Source organism: Balaenoptera physalus, assembly GCF_965194825.1.
Source record: "Balaenoptera physalus genome assembly, chromosome: 6".
NCBI lineage: Eukaryota > Metazoa > Chordata > Mammalia > Artiodactyla > Balaenopteridae > Balaenoptera > Balaenoptera physalus.
In genome coordinates this window covers 36,077,888-36,092,930 of record NC_138885.1, presented here as the reverse complement: position 1 = coordinate 36,092,930, position 15,043 = coordinate 36,077,888, and positions in this window count along the sequence as shown.

Genomic DNA, 15,043 nt, shown 5'->3' with positions numbered 1-15,043 from the left:
ATGGATTAGAGTGAACTGGGGAACAGTAAGCTTTTGCCTCACTCCCATCATAGACCAGGATACTGTAAGGGTTTTGGAGAAGCCATGCCTACATACAGGGCTAGTTTGTTGATTTCAAGGAAAGCCTCAAGTCCCTGACTACATCGTTGGAGAGAGTAAACAGCTAGGGGTTTTATGAGGTTCAGAAGGGCTGAGAAAGGCCAGATGAAACAAGGGTTCTGAGCCTGGAATAAGGAGAAGTTAGATGGGATGGCCCAAGTGACTGGCCATGTTATGAGACCACAGATTCAGACTCGGCAGCAGAAGCCCAAGCTGATGAAAACACAATGGAAGAAAATCAAACCTCAATGAATGCCATCAGAGTAAGGCAGAAAGGCATGCCAACAATACCTAAGATACCTGTAAATTTCCCCAGCACCTCAGGAGTAAAACCACCTTGCCAAAAAGGAAGAAAAAAAGAGCTGTGCATTTGACTCAGTTGTTACTGTCGGTGGTGGAACATGCCACTTCAGAATATACCTCTTTGACATAAGAATTATTTTGAGCTGATTATTTTGAGAAAGAGCAGACACAGGAGAAGCTCTGAAAACAAAGTAGAAGTTACCCTTTTATGGGGGAAATTTACATTCATAAAGGAAATCTCTATTTGTAAGGTTATCTCCCTCTCTGAACCTGGAAGAGGAGAATGACAAAATCAAGAGAAACTCTTATGGATGGAGGTGTAAACTTAAATCTGCATAACAAATCTTACACTTGTGTACCATACTTTTTTTCTGGTCTCCCCACAATAACTGGCCACTCCCACACCCACTATTTTGTCTTTAGTTGAAGATTGTATTTAAGCCTGAATTCTAAGCTACTTCTGAGAGTTACTCATTTTTCTCTAGGTATCTTCCACATATACATGAGGTACACATGTTAATTCATTTATGTTTGTCTTTCTCTTGTTAATCTTTTTGTTGTGGGGTTCCCAGCTGAGAACTTAGAAGGCTGGAGGAAAAGTTATTTTTTCTTACTTGGCATTACCCAAAAGAGACTGAATTTTAATTGCAAGTGACTTGGAATAGAAATGGGGTTTTAAAAGCTAAATTTAGTTTTAGAAAATCTAAAACATAATAATTCTATTTGAATTTAGTAACTCAAAAATGTGTTCCTCAGAGTATCAGCATCACCTGCATCATTCTTAGAAATGTGGAATCTTGAGTGCCTCACTAAGTCTACCAAGAAGAATCTGCATTTTAGCCATGTCCGTACTGTGAGGGGAAAAAAAAGCATTCTACTAACAGAAGACCCCTCCATACTAATGTAGAAATTATATATATAGATAGAGAGAGAGGGAGAGAGAGAGGGAGAGAGAAGACATCATTTTAATATTGGGTAAGCATTATGAGAGGCCTATGCAGGTAAGGTAATATGTATAGCAGAGAAAAACTAATTTTCCCTTCACCCTTCTAGGTTCTTGGCTGAGGCTCCCCTGTATTGAAAGACAGATTAACAAAAGAAAAATAAGCAGGAATTTAATAATATATATACCTCGGTTATACATAGGACGTACACAGGAAAAATGAGTAGAATCCCAGAAATGGCCAAAGCCACCACCTTAAATACCATCTTCAGCTAAAAACAAAATAAAGTGTTGGGGGTTGGGCAGGGAAGCCAGTTAAGGGATGTTAGCAGGAAAAACAGAGTAAACAGGTAAAGGTAAGCTTTGTTACACAGATTTAAGTCCATGCCTTCTCCACTGAGAGAAGTAACTCTTGATTTAGTCCTTCTTTTCTTCCTGGTACAGAGAGGGAGACACCCTTAAAATAAAGATTGCCCTTATAAATGTGTATTTCTTTATTTAGTTTTTTTAATTTTTATTGATGTATAGTTGCTTTACAATGTTGTTTTAGTTTCTACTGTACAGCAAAGAGAATTAGCTATATGTATACATATATCCCCTCTTTTTTTGGATTCCCTTCCCATTTAGGTCACCACAGAGCATTAAGTAGAGTTCCCTGAGCTATATAGTAGTTTCTCATTAGTTATCTATTTTATTTATAGTATCAGTAGTGTATATATATCAATCCCAATCTCCCAATTCATCCCACCCCTCTTTCCCCCCTTGGTGTGTAAATGCCTTTGTAAAAGGTAACTTCTACGCTGTTTTCAGAGATTTTCTTCTTTCTACTTTTCCTCAAAAATAATCAACTCAAAATAATCCTTATTGCAAAGAAGCATATTTTGGGGTGGCATATTCTGCTACCTTTCATATGAAAGTGACTACAAAATCTGGACAGAATTTCACACAAATTTATATAAAAAGCAGAAGAGAGAACAATTAAAACTTCTCTTACTCCCTTTAGAGACAAGAGGACAATCTTTGTGATTATGGCGCCTGTGCCCATGAGAGACCCCTGAGTTAAATCTGTAGGTAAATGTTCACAATTCTCAAGGGTCAGAAGACCAGGCACTTGAATTGTATAATCCAAACATCAAGCCTTTTTATCAGATCTCTTACATTTTCAAAGAGACACTCTAAGGCAGTGGACTCCTTTCTTAAACAAAAATTATTTTTCCCTATGCTACACAGTTGATGTTCATATTCACATTTGAAAAGCATTATGTTACAACAGCAACCTAGATTAATACCCAAGTCTGTGGTTACAAATATAAGTCTAATGGTCCAATTGTCTTTCTTCCTTGACTTCTGGGAGGTTTCCAATGACATCAGTAAGACAGTGATCTAGAACTGGGTCAACAAACTTTTTGTGAAGGTCCAAACAGTAAATATTTTAGGCCACACAGTCTGTTTTACAACTACTCAGCTGTGCTGCGGCAGCACAAAAGTACCCAAGGGAATGAGCACAGTTATATTCCAATAAAACTTTATTTACAACAACAGGCAGCATGACAGATTTGGCCATAGTTTTCCAAATCTTGTTCCAGAATGTTCTGTGGAATTGTTCTTCCAAGTATAAGGCAGTGGTAGCTAATGAACAGGGTTGTCTCTCCTCTAGAATTATTTCTTCATAATTCTTAAATTCTCTAGCAGTCTTTTGGCACATGGCCTCTACTAGCATAGAGTCACTCATCTATGGGTTGTGCAGTCTTAGCACACACACAAACAAGGATGTGGCTTTGCTCTTCTCAACTCCAGATTATAACACATTAAAACATTTAAAATGCCCTTTTACTTATGCTGCTAATGAAAGTCCTTGCTGTCAGCTTCTTACATGTTACAGATGGATGTGTGGCATCCTTAAAATCAATATAGAAATATTTCATAGGTTAAGTACAGTGTGCCAATTGTATAACATTTGAAAAATAAGAGCTTAACATTAGATAATAAAGTAATAGTACTTGTAGTATCTTTCGAATATATAATGATTTCATATCTGTCTCTCCTTTGTTCCTTTGTCCTTTGATTGTTAAACAGTTGGGTCAGGTAGATAGGAAAATATTTCTGGGATTTTGAAAAATTAAATGAGATGGTCAAGGTCACAAAGCAAATAAAAGTTGGGCCTTGGCTTAAACCCATGTTCCTACTTCCTATCCTAGTCGACTTTTCACAACAACATAATGTCTTCAGCTAGTAATAGGACTATATATTTATGTGGTTGATAAAATCTGTAGTTAAAAACCACAATAGTCTACTAAAAATCTCCTCAAATTCATTAGTAACCTAGACAGAACTGTTACATGTGTTTCTATTTTCTTTTATCTCACCTTATCTCATGGCACATTTCCTTTCTACAGAAAAAATTTAAATTTGTTTTCAAGGATCTGTTATGCACATTTTATTTTTATAAAAATATAACAGATTATCAGTTGGTCGATAAGCTTCTCCCTTTGAGTAAGTTGTATTCTTTGAAATATTCACAAATGAGTTAATTTACCCAGTGAAGTTGAGAACAAACATTAGTCTTGCACATCCCTTAAAGATGTATTTGATCTCTCATATTCACACCCACCTATTGGAGATCATCTGCTCTAATTACCTGGTTCTTCTCTGAGCAAATATTAATTGCATCTGAAAGTACATATTATTGAGCTTTAAATTTCATTAGCAGGGTCTAAATTTTTATCTGTGTTCTCTTTCTCTTTCTTTTACTCCCCTATATATCTTTGGAAGATATTTAATGAAGTTAAGAGACAGAGACTTTTAAATTTTTGACATGATAATCTTCCTTCAGGAATTGGGAAGTCTTTCAGGCACAGTGTAAATATGGATAAGGTATGCAAAGAATGAGAGGGGTCTCTCTTATTATCTTGCTTCCTTCTCCCCAAAATACTCTCAGTTCTTTTAGAAAAAGAACATGTAGGTACTGAAAAATGACATTATAATGCAGTTCTTTCTTGTTAGCACGAGTGTGATTCTTTTGATACTTGCATGTAAAAGTCTCCCAACATGTTTATGCTATAATGAATGGAAATGTATTCCCTCAAAAACCTTTTAACTTTCTACTTAATAGGGGGATTCAAAAGGAAAGTGAAAACTGAAAAAGACTGGAAACAGTAAACTAGAATTACAGGCACAGGTACACAGTTCTTATGTGTATAATGGACTTAGGTTTTATCTCTGAAATGATTCAAGTTCTCTGTATTGACTACTCAATTTTTTTCTTTATGTATTTTCATCTTGTTTCAGAAAAGATATGAGTCATCTAACAATCAGAACATGAATAATAAAATGTTGGCAAAAATAAGAAAGAAGCAAGAATCAGAAATGGGAAATATAAATAGAAGTAGATAGTTATCACTGGGTAGAGTTGATAAGAGGAGCAGGAGGAAGAAAAAGGAGTGGCAGAAAACCAACTAAATCCATGCCCTCAGGCCCTGTGGTCCTTGAACTTGTGATCATTGAACCTGAAGTTAGACTCATGTTTACTAACAACTAAAGTAAAAAGCAATATAGCTGTGATTATTGTAGAGCAGAACTACATCATTCTGTAGGTGATCAAAGCTGCATTATTGAAACAGGGAGGAAGGGGGCAGGGCACAACCTTTAAAAGAATGACATAGCCATAGTACATGACAAAAACTAATTAGAACCAACTGGGTCCAAGATGGCGGAAGATTCAACTTCCAGTAGACCTTGAGCCTCGTTATACACTCATTGTAGTATATTAGCTAAGTGACACACCCACCAGTGCCATGACAGTTCTGAAGCTAACCATAAAAGATCAAAAAATGGGTGGTGGCCCAATTCCTGGAAATCCACGCCCCTTCCCCAAAATAATTCCACTCATTAGCCTATGAAATTACCCAGCCCATAAAAACTAACCACGCCATATTTTGGGGCTGTCTCTCGCCTTCTGAGATGGCCCACACTCTGTCTGTGGAGGGTGTTTCTCTCTAGATAAATCTGATTCTTACCTATCACTTCGTCTCTGAATTCTTTTGCGACAAAGAAAGAACCTTAAATTCACCAGGAACATTATGACACTAAGATCTAAAAGCAAAAACAAGTTACCTTAATATTTGCACTCAATTATGTCCCCCAAAATCCATATGTTGAAGTCCTATCCCCTGGTGTGACTGCATTTGAAGATAGAAACTTTAAAGAGATCACTAAGATTAAATGAGGTCATAAGGATGGAACCCTAATCCAACAGGATTGGTGTTCTTTTAAGAGAGAGTAAGAGACAACAGGAATGTATGAACACAGAGAAAAGGCCATGTGAGGATGAAACTGAGCAAGACCCTGTGGGGCCCTCCTGAGTACAAAAGCCTTTCCATGTCCCTTGTTTCGTGTTTGTAGGAAAAAGGCTTCAGCCCCAAAGAGCTTCCCTCAGTTCCAAAGGGCAGATTCAAACATTTGCTAATTAGAGAAGAGAGGGAATGCAGAAACAAAGGGAAGGCAGTCAAGAAACAATAGTGCAGCGATGGGGCAGGGTCCTGGTTCCTCCTTGGGGATGTGAATAGCAATTTTCACATACTGAAGAGCTGGGGCCCCCACCCAGGTGGAGGATGGTAATATCAGGCTGAGCATAAGCCCTTGACCCCAGACTGCTCAGAACCAGAAGGCAGATGATTGAGATTCCTGGAACACCACCCTGTCACTTCACCACCAACCAGTCAGAAGAAAGTCACACATCCAGCTGCCCTTCCCCCAAATTTGCTTTTAAAAGCTCTTTCCTGACACCCATCAGGGAGTGTGGGGGTTTTTGAGCATAAGCCACCCATTCTCCTTGCTTGGCCCTTGCGATAAACCTTTCTTTGCTCCAAACTCTGACGTTTCGATTTGTTTGGCCTCACTGTGCATGGGGCACACAAGCTTGGGTTCGACAAAATAGACTCTGTGAGAAGGTAGCTGCCTATGCGCCAAGAAGAGAGTCCTGATCAGGAGCCAATGCTGCCTGCCTTGATCTTGGACTTCTAGCCTCAGAACTGGTAGAAAATAAATTTCTGTTGTTTAAGACACCCAGTCTGTGGTATTCTATTATGGCAGCCCTCACTGAATAATACACTTAGAGACAGCAATATGAGCAATGTGGTAAATGAGTTCTCAGTTAGCATTTCTATACATCAAATAGTAATATTTTTCAAGTGATAGATTACTGGGATTCTTTTATAAAAGCTAAGGATAACACATTAAAAGGCCACTTAGAGGAGACAGTTTTGCATGAATCCAAGTAAATATAATCTCATATAAGGTTTTTTTGCTCTAACTCCACCTAAGGATAGAATTTGGAGAAAAAAAGTAAACGATGTAAGAGCATAACCTCCAGATAGATAGATAGATAGATAAAGGTTAAACAGATGGATAGATTTAAAAATGTAAATTTTCTTGATCTAGCTTTGCATACATGGATATTTCATTTTTATATCATTTAAAATGATATTTATTTAAATAATATTATATAATGTAATAATATTTTATTAATAATATTATTTAGTGACAATATTTTATCAGCTTTCTGAGGAACTGCCAAACCCTTTTCCAAAGTGGCTGTACCATTTTAAATTCCCATCAGCAGTGTATGAAGGCTCCAGTTTTGATTCCACTCCCAAGTATCTACCCCCCAAAAATGAAGATATATGTCCACACAAAAACTTGTACAATAATGTTCATAGCAGCATTATCAATAATAGCCAAAAAGTGGGAACAACTTATGTCTATCAACTGATAAATGGAAAAGCAAGATGTAATATATCCATACAATGGAATAATATTCATTAATAAAAAGGATGGAGTACTGATTAATGATCCAACATGGATGAACCTTGAAGACATTATGCTAAGTGAAAGAAGCTAGACACAAAATTCACCTGTTATATTTGAAATGTCCAGATTTGGGGCAAATTTGTGGAGACAGAGTGCAAATTAGTGGCTACTTAGGGCTGGGGCAGAGGTAGGGAAATAATGAGAATTGACTTCTTATGGGACAGAGTTCCTTTTGTGGGGAGGAGGAAAGGCAAACATATTCTAAAATTGACTGAGGTGATGGTTGTACAACACTATAAATATACTAAAAAACATTGAGTGATACAGTTTTAAATGGGAGAATTTTATGGTATGTGAATTATATCTCAATAAAACTTAATCTTTAAAAATAACGTGATACAGAATATCTGAAAAATTCACATTAAAAATTGGCTGTAATTTCAACAAGACACAAGTAATCACTGTATATATTTAATCTCATTTTTGCTTATGTAGGGTTACTTTTTTAAAAAATTAGATTATAATACACTGTAAAATAGTAAGAAGTACCCAATATATATATTGGTCTTTGTCCCCAGTTCCCAACACAGAGCTCCTAAAATCCTTGTAAATTTCTAAGGGGTAAGAACACTAGGAACACTCTTATTCTAATATCTGTCTTTGACCCCATCCCTGACACAGGGCTTCTAAAACCCTTGTAAAATGCTAAGTGATAAGAGCACTAGGAGCATCTTTTTTTATAAAGAGGCCCCTCTGGATGGGCTCCTGGATGGCTTCTGGATGGGAGCTTGTCACCAAAAAGACCAAGCCATGGTTAGAAGCTTGGGATTTTCAGTCTCCCCTACCCCAATTCTTCAGGAAGAGGAGAGGGGCTGGAAAAGAAATTAATAATTGATCATGCCTATGTGAGGAAGCCTCCATAAAATCCGAATAGTATGGGGTTCAAGGAGCTTCCAGATTGGTCAACACATCACACCAGGAGGGTGATTTGCTCCAACTCACAACCAACTCCACTGGGCAGAAGCTCCTGGGCTCAGGACCCTCCTAGACCTCACCATATATATATCTTCATCTGACTGTTCACCTGTATCCTTTATCATATCCTTTAATTAACCAGTTAATGTAAGTGTTTTTCTGAGTCCTGTGAGCCGCTCTCTAGCAAATAATCAAATCCAAGGAGGAGGAGGTCATGGGAACCTCCAATTCGTAGCCAGTCAGACAGAAGTTGTGGGTAACCTGAACACCTACTGCTTGCAATGGGCGTCTGAAGTGAGGGTGGGCAGTCTCTTGGGACTGAGCCCTTAATCTGTGGTATCAGACACTCTCTCTGGATGTCACAATTGAATTAAATTGTAGGACACCCAGTTGGTGTCATGGAGAATTGCTTGGTGTGGGGAAAAGTCTCCACATACTTGATGACTGGAAGCAAAGTGTTTTATGTAAGTAGTAAAGGAGACTTACAGGGAAGACAGAGATAGTAGGAAAGAGCTGGGTTTTTTCCTACACAGGAGATAGATAAAGCTGAGTACTTTAAAACATATGCAAAACATTTTTAGCTTTTCTTTTTGTTTTCTTTTAGAAAAGAACCATGATAATTTCTTATACCACTAGCCATTCTTCTGCAGGAATTCATGGTGAATTCTTCAAAGACATGACAGAATCATCTAGAAGGCCAGCAATTCATACTGGCTCTTCACATTAAGAACTCCCTTTATTCTCCCTACTCTGGGAATCCTGTTATTGTGAGCTATGATTATTAATGGAAGTGTCAGATCCTTTGTGTGTACTTGGTTAGAAAAAATGTTGAGAACCACTAAAAAGTAATTGAAGAGCATGGTTGTTTTGATCAGCCTGTCCAAAGGCAAGCATGATTGCCTACCCAGGAGTTTATTTGGGTATCCAAACAGATGACACAATGCGCTCAACAATGAATATGAATAACATGAATTTAGTACAGATCCATCATAAGTTGAAAATTATAAGTCAAAATGTATTTAATACACCTAACCTACAAAACATCAAAGTTTAGCCTAGTGTATCTTAAATGTGCTCAGAAGACTTCCATAAGCCTACAGTTGGGCAAAATCACCTAACACAAAGACTATTTTATAATCAAGTATTGAATACCTCAAATAATTTATTGAATATTCTTCTGAAAGTGAAAAGCAGAATGGTTGTATGGGTACAGAATGGTTGTAAGTGTATCGGTTATTTACCCTTGTGACAGCATGGCTGACTGGGAGCTGCAGCTCGCTGCTGCTGCCCAGCATCATGAGAGTATCATAGAGTGCATCCCTAGTCTGGGAAAAGATCAAAATTCAAAGTATGGTTCTGCTGAATTCCTATTGCTTTGGCACCATCATAAAGTAGAAAAATCATAAGTCAGGGGTTGTCTGTAGTCACAGTAAGCTGGGGCTTCTCAGGAGGGTAGGGGCTCAAACAGAAGTCTGATGAGCAGTCAAGCCAAGGGCCAAGGGTAGGGTTTAAAGTGTGGAAGGTAGCTTGTGGTTTCATTGTTGTTAGGGAGTGGAGCCCATGTGGGCTAGAGGCTGCACTACTCAAAGTTCCTTTGGCGTGAAGAGACAAAGGGTCTTTGTTGACCTTTTTATCCAGTTTGCCCAGATACAGAGCAGGCAGGGAAGAGTGATGGGGATCTAAAAGATGTCAATGGTGAAACATCAAAAATGGTCAACTTCTTTATTACAATGGCCAAGACAATATTTTAGCAAATATTGTTATCCCATGTGTAAAAATCCAGAACAGCTATAGAAATATTTGTATAATATTACTAGGGAATCTTCTTTAAGGCAATATGATATCCTTTTAAGTTAGTCTGAATGAATTAAATATATCTCTTAAGTAATTAGACAAAATCAGTTGCTATATAGGTCTACTGGACAGAAACTCAATAAAATGTGGAGGTCATCTTCCTAAGCAACAACTTTAGTTTCTGTGAAAGTAGCCTACAACTATTCATGTCTATGTCCTGAGCCACAGAAAAATACTGATAGAATCTTTGAAAATTGTATTGCCTTTATCATCCATATTAATGGAGTCTAATCCATAATTACAATAGCCACTTCTACCCCCTGTAACATCACAAATCATCATACACATGCCCTAGAAGTAACTGTATTTAGAAGGCTATGAGAATAGTTGCAGAAGCAACTTTCCCTTACGACTTAAATGTCTGTCCATTAAAACTTAGGGCATGAGTAGTAGTCAGTATATATTTTGAAAGATGCCAACATTCCTGAAAATTTTATCATTGATATTAATTTTTTTCTTTCTGTAAACACATTAGCTTGGCAAATGAAGCCCTCCATGATGAAAACACAATTGATTTTAGCATCCTTCTAGCTAATCTCCTTCCTACCAAAATTCAGCCATGTTATACACAGGTATTTCCCACGTGTCATGCTATGACACCTACCAATTAATTTTCTTATGGTATTTTCCCTGCTTAAAATACCAATCATTGCCTTGCTCATGTGACAAACAATTTAAAACTCAGCTTGTATGTTCAAGCTGAACATCATTTCTTCCAAAGCCTTTCTTGACCATCTCAACAACTTTGAGAGTCAGTGGTCCTTTGTGTATCCACTCTATGCTGTTTATCTATGGAGTTCACTTGTTTATATCTTTGATACTGTCTTTCATGCTATGAGCTCCTACAGTGTTGGGACTGATTGTTTTTACTTATGCCCATTATTTAGTACAATGATTGCTGTCTGTTAGATGTTTGATATTAGGATGGAGGAAAATACGGATGAAAGTAAGGAAGGAAGGAAGGGAACTTAACCTCATCAAAGGTTAAATTTGACTTCCATTTTGATAAAAATAGAGCTCCTCACTCTTCTAATGTAACTATACTCTGCCAAATTTCATTCATATTCTCAAGTGCATTTTACATCAGACTAAAATAAACAAAGGTGTCTTCAAAAAAAACTCTGTTGTTTGTCCCTTCTACTTTCTAAATTTGTACATTTTCCACCCCTCCATCACCACAATCTTGTTAAAGGCTCCCAGGTCCCTCAAACGACGCACAGTTTCCATGGGGTGCGCTGTGCCTTCTTTGGGGATTGAACTCTCTGTGGATTAAATCTCTCTCTTTTCTTCATTATTTTCCCTTTCCATCAATCAAAGCTTGCTCTTCTTTTGACATATATTTTAAGGGGTCATCTCTCAGCAGCTTGTCTTGGTGAAAAGTGCTCTGACATTAAACTGATTCACACAACATGCTGCCCTCTGAATCATTTTCCTGGAACAAAGCAAACGATTTTAAATGTGTAATCTCAGTGCCCTTAACTATGTGGCAGGAGATAATTTTCCAAATTTGTAACTAATATCTACGTGGTTTACATCCTATAATGCTGTTTAGCTATACATTAATCTTGCAACAATAATAGCAACAATTTATTGAGTATGGAAATATAATAATAATGTGAGTATGAATAATAATTGAGTATTAGTCAATCGATATTCAACATATAATAGTAATTACCTACTCTTTGTTAGCCATTGGACTGAGTCCTTCATACCTATTAACTCATTTAAAGTTCAAGTCAACCCTGAAAGATAAGTACTCTTTACCCCCGCATTATAGATATAGAAACCAAGGCCTGTAGAGATTAAATTGCTATAACTCACATAGCTGATAAGTGGCAGAACTGGTATATAAATCAGAGCCTCTCTGACTCTAAGCCCTATAAAATATTACCACCCTGATTTTAAGGAATCTTTGGCCAACCCACAAGACAAGGGCAATACACTCATTGCCAAGCCTCAGCACCTGCCATGTATGGTACTCTTTCATGAAAATGTTGGCAACTCTTTATTTCCCCCCAGCAACAGTCTGAATTTGTTTGATTTCCCTCACAGCTTCTCTAAGTCTGTTGGCAAGGGGAAGTTCTGTTTACAAGCTAGATATTTCCACCCATGCATCCCTATGGCTGTGACATTGGTTATGGTTGGCTGTAGCTCATTTTATGGAATTTGCTGCTGAGCTGGTTCACCCTTTCCACTTATTTAAGGTCACTGATTATAGTAAATTTTCATTAATCTATAGTTATGTAACTCTTAATTTAAAAAAAGAGAAAATAGTAAATCTGCTTCTAGAGATCATTAAAAGTTGTATTCTCACAGGTCCAAATTATTTATATATTTTTCGTGAACACATTACTTATGATTAAGAGTAGTTTTAACTGTACTTTACATGCAAAATTTTAATAATGATTTGTTGTCTATAATATTAGGCCCAAGTTAGATTCTCATTAGTTTTCTAATTTTTTTTGGTCATTGCTGCTGCTTTGTTTTCCTGAGTTTTGCTTGGTCTTGATGTTTGTTTTTGGACAGGAATGCTTAATTCTAAAGTTCATATCTGTTTTTCCCTTGCACAATTATATTTTATATTTTAAAGGATTAATTTTTATTTGTTTATTCTTCTTTTTTCTACATTCTGCAAGCAAGGTCACTATTATGTCACTCCTGGGTATATGTACCTTTTTCCAAAATCCTCTAAATTCTCAGCTCTCTGGAGGAAAGTTTACAGTTCTCATCTCTGGGGCAGATCCACTGCCCTCAAAGTGTGGAAATCTCTACTCTAATTTCCTCATTGCATTATGTAGGGCCAGGGCAAAAGGAAAATATGGAATTCCACGTTCAAAAAGCAGGGGAGAAAAAGTGCCACTAAAGATACTAAAAATAAATACTAATAATAAAGTTTTCTCTTTCCTCTCCTGTCTATCAATATATCAAGATGCTTTTTATTTGCCATTTACTTTTGTTCTAATTAAAGAAACACTAAAAATTTAAATTATTAGCCTGAATTTTATTGTTCTTCATATTGTGCAATGACAGTTTTAAATGCAAATATGTGTTTATCTCATAAATGGAAGTGTCAAAATTACACAATTCATGTTTCTTAGCTCACATATACATATGTACTTCATTCTCATCAAAAACAGTGGGAATTCTATACAAAACTAACTTAATGGTCTTTTATTTTACTTCTTGCTATATGCATATTCTACTAACATTCTTTATCTTCTACCTCCTGAAGAGTAAGGAAGAACTGAAAGGAAAAGGAACTGTAGGTTGCCCTATCTTTTTCCTTTCCTTCTGTGTCATCTTTTTCAGCAAAAGTGGTTGGCTAACATAGGCAAGTAATATGAGTATAAATGGCATGGACATATATACACTACCAAATGTAAAATAGATAGCTAGTGGGAAGCAGCTGCATAGCACAGGGAGATCAGCTGGGTGCTTTGTGACCACCTAGAGGAGTGGGGTAGGGAGGGTGGGAGGGAGATGCAAGAAGGAGGAGATATGGGGATATATGTATATGTATAGCTGATTCACTTTGTTATACAGCAGAAACTAACACACCATTGTAAAGCAATTATACCCCAATAAAGATGTTAAAAAAAAAAGGATACGATAAGATGCCTTGGTCATTGGTGGTACTTAGAACACTGATGTCTTCTTTCTGTGTTTGAAGCAAGATCTGATTCAAATGTCATGTTTGGTCTCTAGAGATGGTCAGTGCCTCTGCTTACTCAGCATAGAGTTATTTGTACTCTTGAGCCTTGCTGGACAACCAAGCACTGTGTATCCACTGGAATTCTGTGCTCACATGGCAGCATGTCCTCTATATGCAAATGGGGTAAAAACATGCATATTGCATATAACACCTTTGCCTGTGTGCATGCTCCATTGCCGTGCTTCATTTACCAAGCACAAGATCAAAGATAAGATTATTAAGAATTTCAAGATGGTGGCAGCCCAGCATTAAGCCAAAGGCAGGGCCCTTCTGAATGCAGGTGCTGTACAAACATACAAATTGCCCTCCTGGGAAACCTGTCTTGACATAGTCCTCCTAGCCCCAGTGGCAAACTTATACTGACTGTTTCTACATCTATGTCTGTTCTGATCTTAACTGCATCTTGTTTAGTTTGGCTCTTTAGACACTCTTGCAAAGTCACGTTTAACCCAAATGACACCTTTGTGAAACTAGAAAAAGGTACCTGTTTCTCAAGACAGACCAAGCCCCATGATAAGGCAAATAGCCAATTCATTCCCCACTGAACACCATGGCTGTGGGCTCTTCTGAAGGATATTACATGCACATGCACACTCATATGCATTTGCCTTACTATGTTTTAACTAATATTTATGGACTGTTAAAGCCAAGAATTAACATAGGGAGCAGGTATTACCTCTGTGGCCCTGCTGCCAACATCTTGCATCTTCTTTCACAGAGACTTTTCTCTTCCCTCTGCTGCCCTGCCCCCTATAAGACATTTATTTTCATTGTGCCTGGTCTTTGTGTCCTGTAAGCAATTAAGGTACCTTCTAATGCTGTTACAATCAGTTGATTAAACTGGCTTTGGAGCCCTCTAGAATTCAGCTACCACAATTCCTACCACCTCTGCTGCCCATCATTATCGGCACAGAACTATTGTTGAAGGTTTCCTGCTATTAGCACTGATGGTCTGTCTGAGTTCTTCTTGGTCTGGAGCTTTCCTAGCTTTGCCTGTCTGTCGTGAACATTCTCCCCTTGTCTGAGTTAGCGTTGGTGACTGCTGCTGCCTTAAATGCATTGCTGACACCAACTTCACTGGAATTTAGAATGTGACCTGCCTTGGGGATATGCAGTTCTACCTCAGTCAAAGGGAAATTCAGAGACAAAATCATTATAAAAGGGAAGGAAAAGTTTACTTGCAAAAATGCAAGAGAGTCAGATATTACAAAGACTGGCTCGCCAAATAAAGAAGCCAGCTAGCATTTAAAAGGAAAAACACAAAATTTGCAAGGTTACCAAGTGTACATTATCATGTCCATAGTGGAATAACCTCACATGATTATCATATTCCGAAAGATCATGTCATA